Raw genomic sequence first — 18,162 nt, 5'->3', positions numbered from 1 at the left:
ACGCGTACATACTCACACAGTCTAGAGGGAAAGTTACAAAGCTTGTTTGACGCTCCCCCTACTCCAACACTGTGTGATGCGAAGGAAATAGTGCTTTGGAGTCAAGGACCTGAGTCCGAATTCCGATTGGGACACAGTATCTGTGGGGTGTTCTGTTGCTTGATTTACAAAGTGAGACTATTGGACTAGGTGACTTCTCAGGTGAATGACTCTCCCTCCAAATGCACAATCCCCAAGAAGCTAAATAATATAGAACCACCTACGTCCTCTTACCTGCATACACTTTTTCATCGTCTACAAAGGACATTTGTGGTTCCCCCTTCCTTTTTCCCTTTTGTCCAAATTCTCCTTTTTTCCTCTGTTTCAATTTTTTGGGAACTCAGTTCCCATCCCAACCAGACATAACTTTCTGTCCATCTAATCCCTTGAGTGTTTTTCAAAAGTCTACCAGTATTTACAGGAAACCTAATATGTACCTGCAGGTAACTGTGGTAGGCATTGGACATGCAAGAATGAAACAATTTCTACACTCTAGGAACTTACATTCTAATGAGGACAACAAGTTCACAGAAAGTATATTCTGTGTAACTATCAAGAGAATAAATACAATTATATGCAAAGTAATTAAATACAAGATAGTTTATGAGGGATGATAGCACCTGGAGGAGGAGAGCATAGCAGGAATCAGGAAAGGCTTCATGCAAAATATAGTCTGTTTTGGTTTTTTGGTTTTTTTTAAGGGAAGAACTCTGGGGCAAAGGAAAAGGAAGGAGTGCATTCCAAAGTAGTAAGAATAAAGTAATAGAGACAGAAATGACCTATCATATGTGGGAAACAGAAAGAAGCCCAGTTTGGCTGTAGGACAGAGTGTGGGAGGGGAAGTAATGTACAGGAAAGCTGGAAAGATAGGTTGGGGACTCATCATATAGGTCTTAAAAAGTTAAACAGAGTTTTCAGTTTATCTTAGAAGCAATAGGAAACGAATTAATTGAATCATATGGATAAAAAAGTATTTGCCTGAGAAGTGGAGTGGAGAACTTTTCTGCTATTAAGTTTGCAGAGTCAAACTTTCCATATATCCACCAAGTACTTTCTTCCATTCTTTATCAGACTTTTTTCCCTTCTTTCCTTCTTTCTCCCTTCCGGTCTTTTTTCTTTTCTTTTTCTCTCCCTTTCGTTCTCCCTCCCTCTTTTTTTCCTTCTTTCTTCCTCCCTTCCTTCCTTTCTTTCCTTCCAGATCTCTACCACCACTGTCAGCAATTAAATGGTTTTCCCATCAAAAATTACTTATCTTCTTAGTTTTCCAAGACAACTTTCTAAGACTACAAATTACAGAAGTGTTGCTATTTGAAAGCTCTAACAATTCATCACCAGGAGTTCTTTAAGTCAATCAAAGTCCCTATCTGAATTCAAAGAGAAAAAGGAAAGAAAAGAAAGGGAGGGGAAGCTCACACCTTCACTATAATAACCTTGTAAAGGATATAGGATAAATATTAAAATCCCCATTTTAGAGCTAAGGTAAAACTGAGATTTGGAGAGATGAAATGATTTGCCTATAATGTTGAAGTTGATATTCAAACCAGAGCTCTTCTGATGACAGAAAAAAAATGCTTTTCAATATATCTTGCTGCTTCTTCATCTGCTGGTAATTAACTTAGCCATGCTTTTTCTACTTTTTTTTTTACCTATTCCCTTCGTCCACTGTTCCTGAATCCAATACAACATACTTTCCCTTTCTCCCACCCAAGATGGGCAAATGCCATTTTACCCTGGGATGTAGTCCTTTTCCTTCCCTTCAGCATCTGGCACCCAATCCTAGAATGCAGAGTATTAGAAAAACTCACTCCTAATCCAATACTACATTATCTACTGCTACTGCCAAAATTCTTCCCTTACTGTCCTTAATAAAACACTAGTTCTTCAAACAGTGGGAGATTTAGTATCAGATTAGCCCTGACAAGATATGTGGAATTCAGGACATGATTAATAATAATAGCCAATGCTGTTACAATAGGAATATTTGCAAACTGCTTATTGATATCTCTACCATATTAGGGAAAATTTCACCCTTTCCAGATTGTATACCCATTTTTTTATTTTTCTAAGTAGTAATTATTTAAAATAAGTTAAAAGCCATTAAATAAAATACAGCAACAGCAGCAATTGCAAGATGTCAGTGGTGGGAAATTATTAATTAATGACTCATCTTAGTGTCAAATATTTCTTTTTGCAGATATGTTAAGCGTACAAATTAAATGAATGTCTGACTGCAGGGAAAATGGCATACTACTTTGGATGCTTTATGGAATATAAATAAGTGACACACCTTGTCCTCAAGGATTATCTAATAAAGTTAGATTGACATAGTTATATATAGATATAAATCTGGGAGCAATCTGCTCCACAACCCTCTTCCTCTTCTTGATATTTGCAATTATGAAGTTAAACAAGTAAAATACAGACAACTGCAACTGTTGTTTCAACCTTTTCCCTTTACTAAGGTTAGAATTGTATGTAGGATTCTCCTGTCTCCATGCCCTTTTCTCCTAAAGAAGGAAGGTGTCATATTCAATAATCTATTGAAAACCAGTTTACAAAGTCCTTTGAAGATCCTCTTACCAGTAGTTCTTGTCGGTGTCCAATGGTAAAATGAATTCCTCTCTTTTTCATCATTTAGCAAATGAATTTTAAGTAATTAATGAAGATACTGATCTAATCAATGAAGATTTAAGATAAAAAAATGGCATAGTCCCTTCCCTCAAGTAGCTTATAATCTATTGGGTGACCCAACATGAAGACAGATAAGTATGGTGTGAAAATAGACATATAAACAAATTGCTGTAGAAAAATTTGAAATCAAAGAAATCACTTTCACCTGGAGAATATAGGGAGCAGTCAGAAAAGAGCAGATGAAGTGGCATTTGAACTGAGCAAAGGAAGAGAGGAAGTTTATTAGGGAGAGATGAAGAGAGAGTTTATTCCAGGATGGCATACTGAAAACTATCGACAATTCAGACACTAGCTGTGTGACCCCCCCCTGGCAAGTCTCTTAACACTGATTGCCTCAATTTCCTTGTCTATAAAATGAGCTAGAGGAAGAAATGGCAAACTACTCCTTTATCTTTGCCAAGAAAACCCCAAATGAGGTAATGTCTAACATAATTGATAAACAACTCAACAAAAGCAATTACAAAAATGATTCAGTTATTTCTTTCCATTCTTAATTTCAATGTATCTCTCTGACTACATCTTCCCCTCAAAGTTCCTGGAGTCTCTTGAAGATTTGTCATTGGCTCAAGAATCCATTAGTTGTGATCTTCTCCTTACCCTCTCCTACTCCCATATGTTGTTAGGTGCCAGTGACTGACTAGCAACTCAATTCCATTTAACAACTTAACATCATTAGCTTTTGCAAAAGAATATTTACTCCAAACATTTAACAAAAACAACACCTCTTTCCTTTTCCACTTCAGTATTTGGGGAAAATGGGCTCAAACTTAGCTAAGTTCCAACATGGCATTGATCCTCCCAAATTCACATTCAAAGGCAGCATTGGTATCTCATCTCAGCTAGCATGGGCTAGGTTCTGAAGTTCATTCCCTCTCCCTTAATATGGGCTTAGTTTGCTAGGCTCTCAGAGGATTACTCTCCTATTCTTTCAAAACCCTCAAAATCATAACCTCCAAATTAATTTATTTCAGCTAAATGTCAACAGAAGAAAACCAAGACACGCAAAAAAGCCTGTTTTCCTGAGGCTGCCTAGCAACTAGATGAACCTAAAGTCAGTAAGATGTGAGTTCAAATCTAGCCTCAGTTATTTGCTAGCTGTGTGACTCTGGTCAAGTCATGTAATCTCTGTGTGCCTTAATCCACTAAAGAAGAAAATGGCAAACCATTCCCATATCCTTGCCAAGAAAACCCTATGGATAGTATTGGCATGATATGGTCCTCCAAATCACAAAAAGTCATATACAACTGAACAACACACCTGGCCTCAGAAGGAATAAAGAACAAGGCAACACCCATTATAATATTGTCTCTTGCCAGATAACAACAGTGAAGAAGTCAAACCAAGGAATGTATCATCTAAAAAGAATAATTAGTGATATATAAAGATAATGTAATATTATTGTTCTAAAAAAATGATGAACAAGCTGATTTTTAAAAAGATTGGGAAGATTTACATGAAATGATGCTGAGGGAAACAAGCAGAACCAGGAATACATTGTGTACAATAACAGCAAGAATGTATGATGATCAACTATGAAAGGCTTGGTTCTTCTCAGTGGTTCAGTGATTAAAGCAAACCCAATAGACTTTGGACAGAAAATGCCATCTGCATCCAGAAAAAGAACTACAGAGACTGAATGTAAATCAATACATGTTATGTTCTCTTCTTTTTTCTGCTTTTTTTTCCCTCTCTCCAAAGTTTGTTCTGATTTTTTTTCTCTCCCAACATGATTCATAAAGCAATACATATTAAAAATAAATAAATTTAAAAAGAATGATTGAATTTCTGATCACCTTTTTAAGGCATCTCCCTGTTCTGGCTACAAAGACAACAAAAAAGCACTTCTAACTCCATGGTTAGCAGACCAGAAACAACTATAGAACTTACATGCACTTCCATTGTACTTTCATTAAATATCACTCAATTAATCTATTAACATTTAATAAGTGTCTATTATGTGCTGGGCACTGCGCTAAGAGGTGGTGATATAAAAAGAGACAAAAGACAATTTTTGCCCTCAAGGAGTTTACAATTTAATGGAGAAGACAAATATAAGCATATATACATTTATATACAAAGAAATCTGGATATGCAGGACAAATAAGAAATAATCAATAGAGGAAAAGCATTAGAATTAAAAGATCTTGAGGAAGATTTCATATAGAAAGTGGGATTTGAGTTGGGACTGAAAGAAAGCCAGGGACATCAGAAATCAAAGCAGAGGAGGAAGTTTCCAACCATGGGAAAAAGTCAGAGAGAAAACCCAGAACTAAGAGATAGAGCATCTTGTTCATGGAATAGTCAAGAGATCTGTATCACTGAACTGAAGAATATATGTCAGGGAATAAGGTGTAAAGATACTGGCCTTGAATATTAAACAGAGCATTTTGTATTTATTGCTGGAACACTTCAGGAAACAGACTCCAGTATGTTATTCAGTCAATCAACAATTATTTATTATTATTATTTTTATATTTATATTACATATATAATATTATTATTAAGCATTTAAATTATGTCAGACTCTATGCTAAGTGCTGAGAATACAATTTTTAAAAAATATATGATTTCCTATCAGCTTTGCTAATAGGTCAAAAAAGTAAAATGATTGATGTTGGAAGGGAAAACTGAGACACTAATGCACTATTTATGGAGTTGTGAACTGATCCAATTATTTTGGAGAACAATTTGGAATTAAGTCCAGAGGGCTATAAAACTTTTCATACCCTTTGATCCAGAAATAGAATTGTTAGGCCTATATCCCAAAGACATCAAAAAGATGGAAGGACATATTTGAAAAATATTTATAATAACTCTTTTTGGGTGGCTAAGAATTGAAAAACAAAAGGATGGCCATTAGTTGGGAAATGACTAAACAAGCTGTGGTATATAACTGTAATGGAATGTTACTGTGCTATACAAAATTACAAGTGGAATGATTTTAGAAAAACCTGGAAAGACTTGAAACATGAAGTGAGCAGAACCAGAACAATACACAGTAATAACAGTATTGTTCAATGAAGAACCATGAATGACTTAGCTTTCTCAACAATACAATAATCTAAGACAATCCTAAAGGACTAATACTAAAGTTTACTATCAGCCTCCAGAGAAAGAACTGATATTGATTGAAGACAGACTGAAATATGCTATTTTAATTTTCTTTTATTCTTTTTGTTATTTTCAAGTCTTCTCGTATGAATGACTAATATGGAAATGTTTTACATGAATAAACATGTAGCATATATCTGATTGCTTACCTTCTCAGGAAAGAGGAAAGGGAGGGAAGGATAGATTGTGGAACTCAAAACTTAAAAAAAGAAAAAGCTCATATGTTTAAAAAAATTGTTTTAACATATAAATACAGAGGAAATAAAATATACATATTTTTAAAAATGTGTAAGTCCCCATTGCACTAGCTAGATGTACTGTCAGCTTCCTTTAATAGCAAACATCTACCCACTCATACAGTGTAACTTTAAGCACTTCCTTAGGAAGTGGGAAATGGAAAATCTACCTATAAATGATCACTTTGTATTTTCCAAAATCTTTTATAATACTTTTCAATATTTTTATAACATCTTTGTTTTTATGCTCAGGAACTGATCCTAATAACAAAAGTCTTCTGCACATTGCTTAAAATTTAGCCTCATTTTGCTCAAATTTTAATTAAGAAATATACTCAGCAAAGTAATAGTGCAGATGCAAACAAATAATATACAGGTGGTATACTGTGTAACAAGAAGAAACATAGTATACTGGATAGATCAGGTAGACACCTGTGCAAGTTTTAACCATATACAAGCTGTAGGACCTTGGACAAGAAACTTAACTCCTTAGTTCTTCTCCTATATCATATAAAAATTAGGATTAAAAAGCCTAAAGACAATTAGCATAGAATAAAACTTTTAATATTATTGAAATCAACAAGATAGCTATGTGCACAGTCAACATTATATAATTCCAAGAAGTACATATAAATACCAGTAATACTGCTCTAACCAATGATACAGTGGACATCAAAAGAAATGCTCACCCAAGGGAATTCCAATGGGAAACAAAAACATCAAATCCTAGATTGTAAAGATAATAATTTCAATGAAGAAAGAGGTGAGAGAAGGAAATCAAAATGAGTTTTAAAGTTTCAAAAAATAAAAACAAATTAATCAAATAGGGGAAATAAGCTAAAATACATACTTTTAAACAGAGGCTCACAGAATTTCTTTATAACATCGATGCCTTATGCAATGTCAGGTGCATAACAAGTATTCAGTGTTGATTAATAGGACTTGTAATCATAATCATCAAGGACAAAAATGAAACAATTCAGAATGAAGGATAAGTTTCAAATTCTCTTTCTTTTATTATTTTTATTTTTATTATTATCATACTTTTATTTACAAAACATATGCATATTTAACATATACTTTAACATATTTAACATGTATTGGTCTACCTGCCATCTAGGGGAGAGGAGGTGGAGGGAAGAAGGGGAAAATTTGGAACTGAAGGTTTTGCAAGGGTCAATGCTGAAAAATTATCCAGTCATAGGTCTTATAAATAAAGAATTAATTAATTAAAGAAAAACATTGTCTTGTAAATAAAAAGCTATAATAATTAATTAAAAAACCATATGCATGGGTAATTTATCAACATTGACCCTTGCAAAACCTTTTATTCCAACTTTTCCCCTCCTTCCCCCACCCTCTCTCCTAGATGGCAGGTAGTCCAATAAATGTTAAATATGTTAAAGTACACGTTAAATCCAATATATGCGTACATATTTATACAGTTATCTTGCTGCACAAGAAAAATTTGATCTAGAAAGAAAAAACCTGAGAAGGAAAACAAAAATGCAAGCAAACCATAACAGAAAAAGTGAAAATGCTATGTTGTAGTTCACACTCAATTTCCCATAGTTCTCTCTCTGAGTGTAGCTGACTCTTCCTCACTGAACAATTGGAACTGGTTTAAATCATCTCATTGTTGAAAAGAGCCGTGTCCATCAGGGTTGATCGTCTTATGTCTTCTTGTTGCTGTGTATAATGATTTCCTGCATCAGTTCATGTAAGTTTCTCCAGGCCTCTCTGAAATCATCCTGTTGATCATTTTTTACAGAACAATAACATTCTATAACATTCATATACCACAATTTATTCAGCCATTCTCCAATTGATGGGCATCCATTCATTTTCCAGTTTCTGTCCACTACAAAGAGGGCTGCCACAAACATTTTGGCACATACAGGTCCCTTTCCCTTTTTTAGTATTTCTTTGGGGTATAAGCCCAGTAGAAACACTGCTGGATCAAAGGGTATGCACAGTTTGATAATTTTTTGGCCATAATTCCAGATTGTTCTCCAGAATGGCTGGATCCGTTCACAACTCCACCAACAATGCATCAGTGTCCAGTTTTCCCACATCTCCTCCAACATTCACCATCTTTTCCTGTCATCTTAGCCAATCTGAGAGGTGTATAGTGGTATCTCCAAATTCTCTTGCAAATTCACATTCACTTCAAATTGATGCTCTTAATCTGGATGTATAGGAGTACTGACATGGGTTCAAAATAATCTGAACTAGTATAAAATATAATTTCAAAACAAATTCATCCACTATCAATTCCAAATATTAGTCCCTCTCTCTTTTCATTAAAAAAAAAAAAACCTCTGGAGTACTAAGAAAAGGGTATCAGTTTTCAACTCAATATTTTTTTCCATCTGCAGAAGCACCAGATATTTTCCTGGCAAACATGTGAAGATCTCTGATGATATGAAACAAAACTGTAGGTGTAACCTTGGAAGGACTTTGGCTAAATCTAAGCATCATGCTTGTGTTAGATGTAGGCAGATATATAATCAGGATCTAATAACAAATGCTTTAGGCAGTTTCTTTATCCAGTTCTGAAGAAATTGCTTTCCTGGACTGTAAAATGATGACATTCCTATTCTGTTTATCACATGCATGTATTTGTATATATGTGTGTATATATTTATGTGTAATAGTTTAGCTATGTAATATATACATATCTATTACATGTATAAGAATGTATGTATAAAACACAGTTCTAGGTGTATATGTTAAGTATATACATAGTTAACTCTCACTTGTGGCTCCGAAAAGTTATAACATGTGCAGTGGCCATAGCCCAGTAAATCCATCTCAGCAGGCAGGCTAAACCAAGTTGAGGGTAATCTACGGGCCTCAAACCCCTAGATGAGATAGGTGGATGTCTATCCCAGGCATCCCTGGTGGAATGAGTGGATGAAAACAATTTGTTTCAATGGCCATGAAGGCACCTGAAGCAGACACTGTAGAATACCTTAGAGATTGGTCAGACATCAAATATGTTAAGGTCATTCACTGCATCCTGGACCATCTCCACTCATCTTGACTTTTATTCTGCCACTGGATTTCAGTGTCTCTGGAACAGAAAGTAAGGAAATTCTGCTTCACTTAAATTGAATTCACATCCTGATGTCCAGGATGAACATTTATTACATGGGTAAATATGTATGTTTAGAAGTTATAATATATTCTAGGTGTATATATTAAGTATACATACATATATATAGCTAACTATTGTAAAAACACCTAGACATATCAATCATCAGCATTTATTAAACACCTATAATATACCAGACATTGTGCTAGAAGCTAGGAACACAAGTACAAAAAACAAAACAATCCACACTGATAAAAAGTTTATATATATGCATGAAACATTTGTTGTTTTTATTCAGTCATTTTTCTGTCATGTCTGGCTTTTAGTGAGCCCATTTGGGGTTTTCTTGGCAAAGATACTAGCATGGTTTGCCATTTTCTTTTCCAGCTCATCTTACAAATGGAGAAACTGAAGTAAACAGGGTTAAGTGACTTGTCTAGGTTCATATATCTAGTAAGGGCCTAAGGCCAGATTTGAATTCTGGTCTTCCGGACTCCAGGCCTGTTATTGTATCCACTGTGCCACCTAGCATTCCACATAAAACATACATAGCTTATTTTTTAGGCTACTTAAGACATATACATGATTTGAGTAGAGAGACTGAGTGGGTTTTTTAAATATTTATTTATTTCCTCTCTCACATTTCCTTCAACATAGACCATTTGTTGATATCTTGTTTTCCTTTTGAATAACCAACAGTACATCCTTCTGCCTTGATAATTTTCTCTATCCATCTATCAAAATCTTACCAGTCTTTGAAGGAGGTCCTGTTCAAATGTCACTTCCTCCAGAATTATTTTTTTTCTTATTTTTTTAAAATTATAACTTTTTATTTGCAGAATATATGCATAGGTAATTTTTTACAACATTATTCCTTGCACTCACTTCTGTTCCAACTATTCCCTTCGCTCTTCCACTCCTTCCCCTAGATGGCAAGCAGTCTTATACATGTTAAATATATTATAGTATATCCTAGATACAACATATGTGTTCAGAACTGAACAGTTCTCTTGTTGCACAAGAAGAATTGGATTCAGAAGGTAAAAATAACCTGGGAAGAAAAACAAAAATGCAAGTAGTTTATATTCATTTCCCAGTGTTCCTTCTCTGTGTGTAGCTGCTTCTGTCCATCCTTGATCAATTGGAACTGAATTAGATCTTCTCTTTGTTGAAGATATTCACTTCCATCAGAATACATCCTCATACAGTATTGTTGGTGAGGTATATAATGATCTCCTGGTTCTGCTCATTTCACTCAGCATCAGTTCATGTAAATCTCTCCAAGCCTCTCTGTATTCATCCTGCTGGTCATTTCTTATAGAACAATAATATTCCATAGCATTTATATACCATTTCTATTATATATATACTCCATATATATTTATATGTTTACCCAACCATTCTGCAATTGATGGGCTTCCATTCATTTTCCAGCTTCTAGACACTACAAACAGGGCTGCCACAAACATTTTGGCATATACAGTTCCCTTTCCCTTCTTTAGTATCTCTTTGGGATATAAGCCCAGTAGTAGCACTACTGGATCAAAGGGTATGCACAGTTTGATAACTTTTTGGGCATAATTCCAAATTGCTCTCCAGAAGGGTTGGATTCATTCACAACTCCATCAACAATGCATCAGTGTCCCAGTTTTCCCGCATCCCCTCCAACATTCATCATTATTTTTTCCTGTCATCTTAGCCAATCTGACAGGTGTGTAGTGGTATCTCAGAGTTGTCTTAATTTGCATTTCTCTGATTAATAGTGATTTGGAACACTTTTTCATATGAGTGATAATGGTTTCAATTTCATCAGCTGAAAATGTCTGTTCATATCCTTTGACCATTTATCAATTGGAGAATGGCTTGATTTCTTATGAATTAGAGTCAATTCTCTATATATTTTGGAAATGAGGCCTTTATCAGAACCTTTAACTGTAAAAATGTTTTCTTAGTTTATTGCTTCCCTTCTGTCTGCATTCCCTAATGTCTGCATTAGTTTTGTTTGCACAAAGACTTTTTAATTTGATATAATAAAAATTTTCTATTTTGTGATCAATAATGATTTCTAGTTCTTCTTTGGTCACAAATTCCTTCCTCCTCCACAAGTCTGAGAGATAAACTATCCTATGTTCCTCTAATTTATTTATAATCTCATTCTTTATGCCTAAATCATGGACCCATTTTGATCTTATCTTGATGTATGGTGTTAAGTGTGGGTCCATGCCTAGTTTCTGCCATATTAATTTCCAGTTTTCCCAGCAGTTTTTGTCATATAGTGAATTCTTTTCCTAAAAGTTGGGATCTTTGGGTTTGTCAAACACTAGATTGCTATAGTAATTGACTATTTTGTCCTGTGAACCTAACCTATTCCACTGATTAGCTAATCTATTTCTTAGCCAATACCAAATGGTTTTGGTGACCACTGCTTTATATATTTAATTTTAGATCAGGTATAGCTAGGCCGGCTTCATTTGATTTTTTTTTTTCATTAGTTCTTTTGAAATTCTTGACCTTTTGTTCTTCCATATGAATTTTGTTGTTATTTTTTCTAGGTCATTAAAATAGTTTCTTGGGAGTTTGGTTGGTAAAGCATTAAATAAATAGCTTAGTCTAGGTAGTATTGTCATCTTTATTATGTTTGCTTGGCCTATCCAAGAGCATTTAATATTTTTCCAATTATTTAAATCTGATTTTATTTGTGTGGAAAGTGTTTTGTAATTTTGATTATATAATTCCTGACTTTCCTTTGGTAGATAAGATTCCCAAATATTTTATGCTATCAACAGTTATTTTGAATGGAATTTCTCTTTGTCTTCCAGAATTATTTTAATCAGCATTCTTTCCTGAAGTCTTTTAGATTGGGATTTATGATATACACTATCATGTATTCTCTTAGATTGCAATTATTCCTACAGAGGTCATCTCCCCATTCCCACTTTCTTGTTTTGGCCTAAACTTGTGAAATGTTATCAATGTAGAAATGCTCTAAGTGGAGATCAGCAACTCAAACTCTTTAATTTATACTTTTAGAGAGTTGCCTGGAACACTGAACTGGCCAAATTCACAGGGCTTATAAAATGTCAGAGGTTGATTTTAAAACCAAGACTTCTGACTCCAAGACTAGCCTTCTGTTCTCTGTCACATTGCTTCTTTTTGTCCCTAACTAGTTACAATTTTTTTTTCAGAAAAGAAATCATTTCTTATATCTCTCCAAATCCCCCATAATGCCTAGGATAGTGCCTTCCATAGAGTAGATATTAAGTAAATATTTTAAAGTAATCGTATAAAAAAGTTTCACTGATATTGAGATAATTGGCATGCAGTGCAGTTTGAGACCTGTATTGGAAAGAAAATATGAATTGTGGCACAGATTCCCACATTTCCTAGTTGTGTGAGTTTGAGAAAATTATCTAAACTTTTCCCCCATCTATGAAATGAAAATAATAAAAACTCTTTACCTCGTGGTTGGTATTTAATAAAATAAGGAGTTCAAATGACTAAGTCCAAATAAATTACATCTCAAGATACTTAAAGAATTGGTGGTTGTGACTGCTGAAAAAGTGATTTCTCAAAGATGATGGAGCATAGGAGAGGTACCACAGGACTACATAAGGACAAATGTTGTCTGGAGTTTCCATACAGCCTGCAAAGTCTATGCTAGTGAGCTTTAATTCCTGGCCAAAATCTAGAATGTATTATTAAAGAGATAGTTTCTGAATTTCTAGAAAAGAAAACAGCCAGCCAGAAGTGTTTCATCAAGAACAGAGCATACTTGATTGCAAGTTCTTAAGGAGATCTTTGCAAAAGAATTAGTCTGATGATTCATACACAGCAACATACCATAGGGGCAAATCTTAATTTACAATGGGTATTTTTTGGCTTAACATTGGACACCTCAGGGCATGGGGTTGGGAACAGGCAATAGAGCATATGTTGAGATTATTTTTCCTGGTGGAACAAGGATAAAACCATAATCCAGAGGGGGCAAGATACATAAGGTCTGGGCCTTGAGTACATTGATGATCACACTATAGAGTGTGTGAGAGGAGGAAGAAAAGGAGGTTAGCTAAAGCTATTATAATAGCTAACATATATATATATATATATATATATATATATACACACAGTGCATTAAGGTTTGCAAAGATATATGTGTGTGTGCATATGTGTGGACATGTATGTATATGTGCATACATACATGTGTTTGTGTACATGTATATATGTGAGTGAATTATCTGGAGAAGGTGAGTAGATGGGTGGGTATATAAAATGTGTGTATTTGATGTTCAAAGCCCTTCATTATTTGTTCTCTATTGCATCTTCAGACTCCTTATATATAATACTGTACTAATTCTACAATCCAGTGACACTAATATCTTTGCTGTTTCTTGAGTAAAACACTCCATGTCCAACTCCAGAGATTTTCATAGGTTGTCCTCCATCCCTAGAATGTTCTTCCTCTTCATCTCTACCTCCTGACTTACTTAGAGTTCTCCATGTCTCAACTAAAAAAAATACTTTAAACAGGAAGCCTTTCCTAATCCTCCTTAATTTTAATGCTATTGATTATTTCCAATTTATCCTAAATAGAGATTCATTGTGTGTAATTGTTTATATGTTGTCTCTCCCATGAGACTACGAGATCCTTGAGAACAGGGACCATCTTAGTACTTAGCACCATGTCTGGCATACAGTAGGCACTTAATAAATGTTTATGAACTGACTGAATAACCAAAATGAGTCTTACTGATTTCCTATCACTATCACCTCAGGCACAGAGACAAAAATAAGTAAACCTATGTGGAAGATAAAAGTTTATAAACCTATGTGGAAGATAAAAGTTTATACCATGGCACAGAATTCTGGGATTGTAAGAGTTGTCAATAGCCTCCTACTCCATTTAACAACTAGAAAAGTAATACCAATGGCACAATTGATCATTGGTCATCTAGCCTTTGAAGCCCTTGTGTAGTAGGGAACCTAGTATTGTCTACAATGTTCTATTCCATTTTTGGATGTGACCCTGATTGTTAGAGGGTTTTTTGCATCAAACCTAAATGTGCCTCTTTGCAATTTCTATTCATTGTTCCATCCAGTTCTGTCCTCTTCGATCAGACAAAAGAAACCTAATCCCTCTTCCACATGACAACTTTTCAAGGTGCCAGGCATAGCAGATTCCAGAACTGGGAGGGAGGGAGTAGCAGGCAGGAGGAAAAAGAAACAGTCTATCACCAGAAAAAAGAAGAAAAAAAAGAAAAGAAAAAAGGAAGGAAGGAAGGGAAGAAGAAAGGAAGGAAGGAAGGAAGGAGGAAGGAAGGAAGGAAGGAAGGAAGGAAGGAAGGAAGGAAGGAAGGAAGGAAGGAAGGAAGGAAGGAAGGAGGGAGGGAAAGGAAGAGAAAATGTAAAAAAGCTAGACCCCCCAAAAAACAGATAATTTTTCTAGCTTGCTGAACAGATTAACCCCTTTTACTTTTTTGGCAAAGCCACTAGCGTTGTAGATCAGAGAAACACCAAATATATAGTTTATTTAGATAACAGCAAAGCATTTGACAAAATTTTTCATGTTATCTTTGTGGGAAAATAGAGAGGTATGGACTAGACCAGAGGTGTCAAACTCAGAGTCCACAAAATTCTAGAATAGAGTCCAAATCAAATTAAAATATAATTACAAAATATAGAGAGCCAGGAGGTAAGAATTCATTCCAGGTCTTAAATCTTACAGTAACTTGGCTCACCAAAACTCCCTTTTCTTATTGAAATAGCAGAGACTGCTTGTCAGTATAATAAATTAATAACTAGCAACTGAAGCAAAATTCAAACATTACTTTTTGGATTAAAGGCAAACCTTTGAACTTAGGACAGGAAAAAGAGCTCACAATAGAGACTAAAGGCATTTGGGAGAAAGATACTTGAGACAATGGTATGATAAACTTTACCCTGATATGTATCTCAACTATTTGCATCTCTAATTGGCCAAGATCCTGGGCTTAATCATTTACATTTCAGTAGATCTTGTTTGTTAGAGAACTATAGCAACTTCAAAAAGTGTACTTTGTATCAAGTCTATGAGCATTTGAGGTATATGTATTTGTCTTTGATCAATAATCTTTGAAGAATTCACATTTGAGACTCTCTCTTCCTGGTTCTGGTAAATTCACACCCTTAATTCACTATAGGACCTGGACTCCAACAATAAAATGTTTAACAAAATAAATTAAAACACAATATAACCTATATGATGTTAATTTCTAGTTTTCTAAGTCAATGTATGATCTGTTTCTATTTGAGTTTGATACCACTGGACTCGACAATGATGCATTTAAGTGAGTTTGCAATTATTTAAATGACCAAAACCAAAAAGCAGATATATAGACCCATATCAACTTGAAAGGAGGTTTATAATGGTATTCCCTAAGAGTCTGTCCTAAATCCTGTGCAGATTAACAGGTTGACATCTGTGCAGATGAATAGCTTGAAGCATAGATGGTAGAGTTATCAAATGTGCAGATGATACAAAGTTGAAGACTTTCTATCTTTAGATCTTTATCTGTCATTAGATCTATCTTTGGCATTCATGAATCAAGATCTAGTAAGATTGATGAGATTTAGATTTTGGGGTTCCCAATCAAGGAACCAATGAGATTAGATGCAAGGAGCCAAAATAATGAGATTAGGGTAATCAGTGGTCAGGGAGTTAAATGATGAGGTTAGTGGCAGGTTTGGGGTTCAGGGAACCAAATGAAGAGGTTTGGCTCCCCTAAATCCCTTTTAGGTATGGAGTTGTAGGAATCCCCTTCTGGCAGTGCCAAGGTCCTTTATAAAGGGATTTATGAATCCAAAAACTGGACTGGTAAAAAGAAGTTTATTTTAGGCTTTGGGAAGTCAGCCTTTGCTGTGCATGAATAGAAAGGCTGAATTCCTTAGTGGCAAGGTTTAACAAAGAAGTAAAGTTTCTAGTAGAGAAATCCCAGCAGAGAGATATAAAGTCTCATTAGGGAAATAGGTGAGGAAGATAAAGAGAGGGTAATGCTGAAAGAGAATACTATTTCAGCAGGCAGAGGATGCTATGCCAGGAAGAGAGAGAGTTTCCTTGGCATGGCATATTAGCTCCTCTGCAAGGATTAAGTTTAAAATTGGCTCTTTTATAATAGAAGCTTCTGGCTACAAGCCAAGGAGGTTAGTGGGGGCTAGTGGGTGGAGTTTCAGCTGGACTCAGAATAGACAATCTTGAATTTGAATGGGTTTTCTCTTCAATTCAATAGGATTGGTATCTCCAGCTCTGAACTCAATCAGGCCCACCTAGATAACAGAATGAAACTGTGTGTCCTTGGGCGGGGTCTTTTACAGAGGCAGGATTCAAGGAGAATTTGTCCTTCAAGGAGTTTTAGAGTTTTGGGGCTCCCTTCATCAAGATCTCAACAGGTGGGAATATAAGATCAAGTCTAGTAAGATAAAATTAGATAAAGATTAATTTTAAAATCTTACCCATGGCTTTAAAAAGCCATTTTTACAAATGTAAGATTATGGATGAATGACTAGATAGATGTTCATTTGAAAAAGATCTGAGGACTTTAATGAATTCCAAGCTCAATCTCATCTATTCAGAAAAACTAGTGTGAACAGTCTACACTAAGAGAGGAATAGGGTCGAGAAGCTCTAAATCTATAATCATGTAATGTGATAGTTGCTTTTACCTTTTTTATAGATAGTTGTATTAATAGAACATTAGACTTGATCTATATAGAGACAGAACTATGAACAATTATCATAACCTTCAGCAAGACAGATATAGTCGCAAGATAAAGGAAAACTTTCTATTCAAAAGTGAAATGGCAGAAGTTTTCAAGCTAAGATAGGATATTAATTTTTTTTGGTATACTATAGAGAGGATTATTATTCTGCTACCATTTAAACTAGATGATCTCTGAGTCCTGCTTCCAATTTTGAAGTCCTGTGATACTGAAAGTCCTATTGAGTTCAGAATACTTTTTATATATGTTTTTAAATTATACTTTTAGAATTGTTAAATATCTTCTTGGATATAAGATTATATCAAGGGGCAGCTAGGTGGCACAGTGGTTAGAACACCAGCCCTGAAGTCAGGAGGATCTGAATTCAAATATAGTCTCAAGACACTTAATGCTTCTTAGCTGTGTGACCCTGGGCTAGTCACTTAACCCCAATTACCTTAGCCAAAAAAAAAATTCTATCAAAATATTTTTGCAAAGGAAAAACAAAATTGTATATCTTATTTTATTTAGAAACAGTAATTCGCTTAGGAGTTATACTATTATGTAATAATATAGTTTAGTTAGTACTTTGAGTTTTTCTCATGAGGGTGTTTTACAAATACAGGAAGCATTGACAACATCATTAATATTATAATAGTATCAGAAGTTTGGATGCTTTGCAATCTTTATCATCATTCCACCATTAAATCCATCAGCTCTCTTGGAAACCATTTCATCATTTTTGTTTGCCTTTTACTACTTGTCTTTCCTGTGTCACAGTGATGTCTAATGCTGGCTGAGTTTGCTAAAGGGAAGAGTTGAAGAAAATAAAATGTGATGCCTCGGGGTTTCCTGTAGATGTGTTGCATATTCTCAGAGATTTTTTCCCATGTGAGAAAACCATTCTTTCTAAACATTTGTTCAGTATTTCCAAAAATTCATGTGATGTTTCATGAGTTGTTTCAAACAAATTATTATTGCATCAAATTGATAGTTTCCCAACATGTTATAGGACCCTGGGTTTAAAATAGAAGAACTTCCTACATACTCTTCCAGTTACAACTATCTTATAATAATTCTGAATTCTGGACCCTAAAGTCAAGGATTAGAGCCTAAAAATGATCCATATTGCTATCTTAATTTCAATCCTGAGTTCCATCAAGTTGTCCATTGTCTCTGGCTATATTGCTCTAGAGACAAGAACCAAGAACAAGTTAAACTAGTATCATTCAGATCAATACTCATAGACTGAATTCT

The sequence above is a fragment of the Antechinus flavipes genome, chromosome 5 (assembly GCF_016432865.1).
Source record: "Antechinus flavipes isolate AdamAnt ecotype Samford, QLD, Australia chromosome 5, AdamAnt_v2, whole genome shotgun sequence".
In the NCBI taxonomy this organism is placed as follows: Eukaryota; Metazoa; Chordata; class Mammalia; order Dasyuromorphia; family Dasyuridae; genus Antechinus; species Antechinus flavipes.
The sequence above is the reverse complement of the archived record's forward strand: the minus strand, read 5'-3'. Positions refer to the sequence as shown.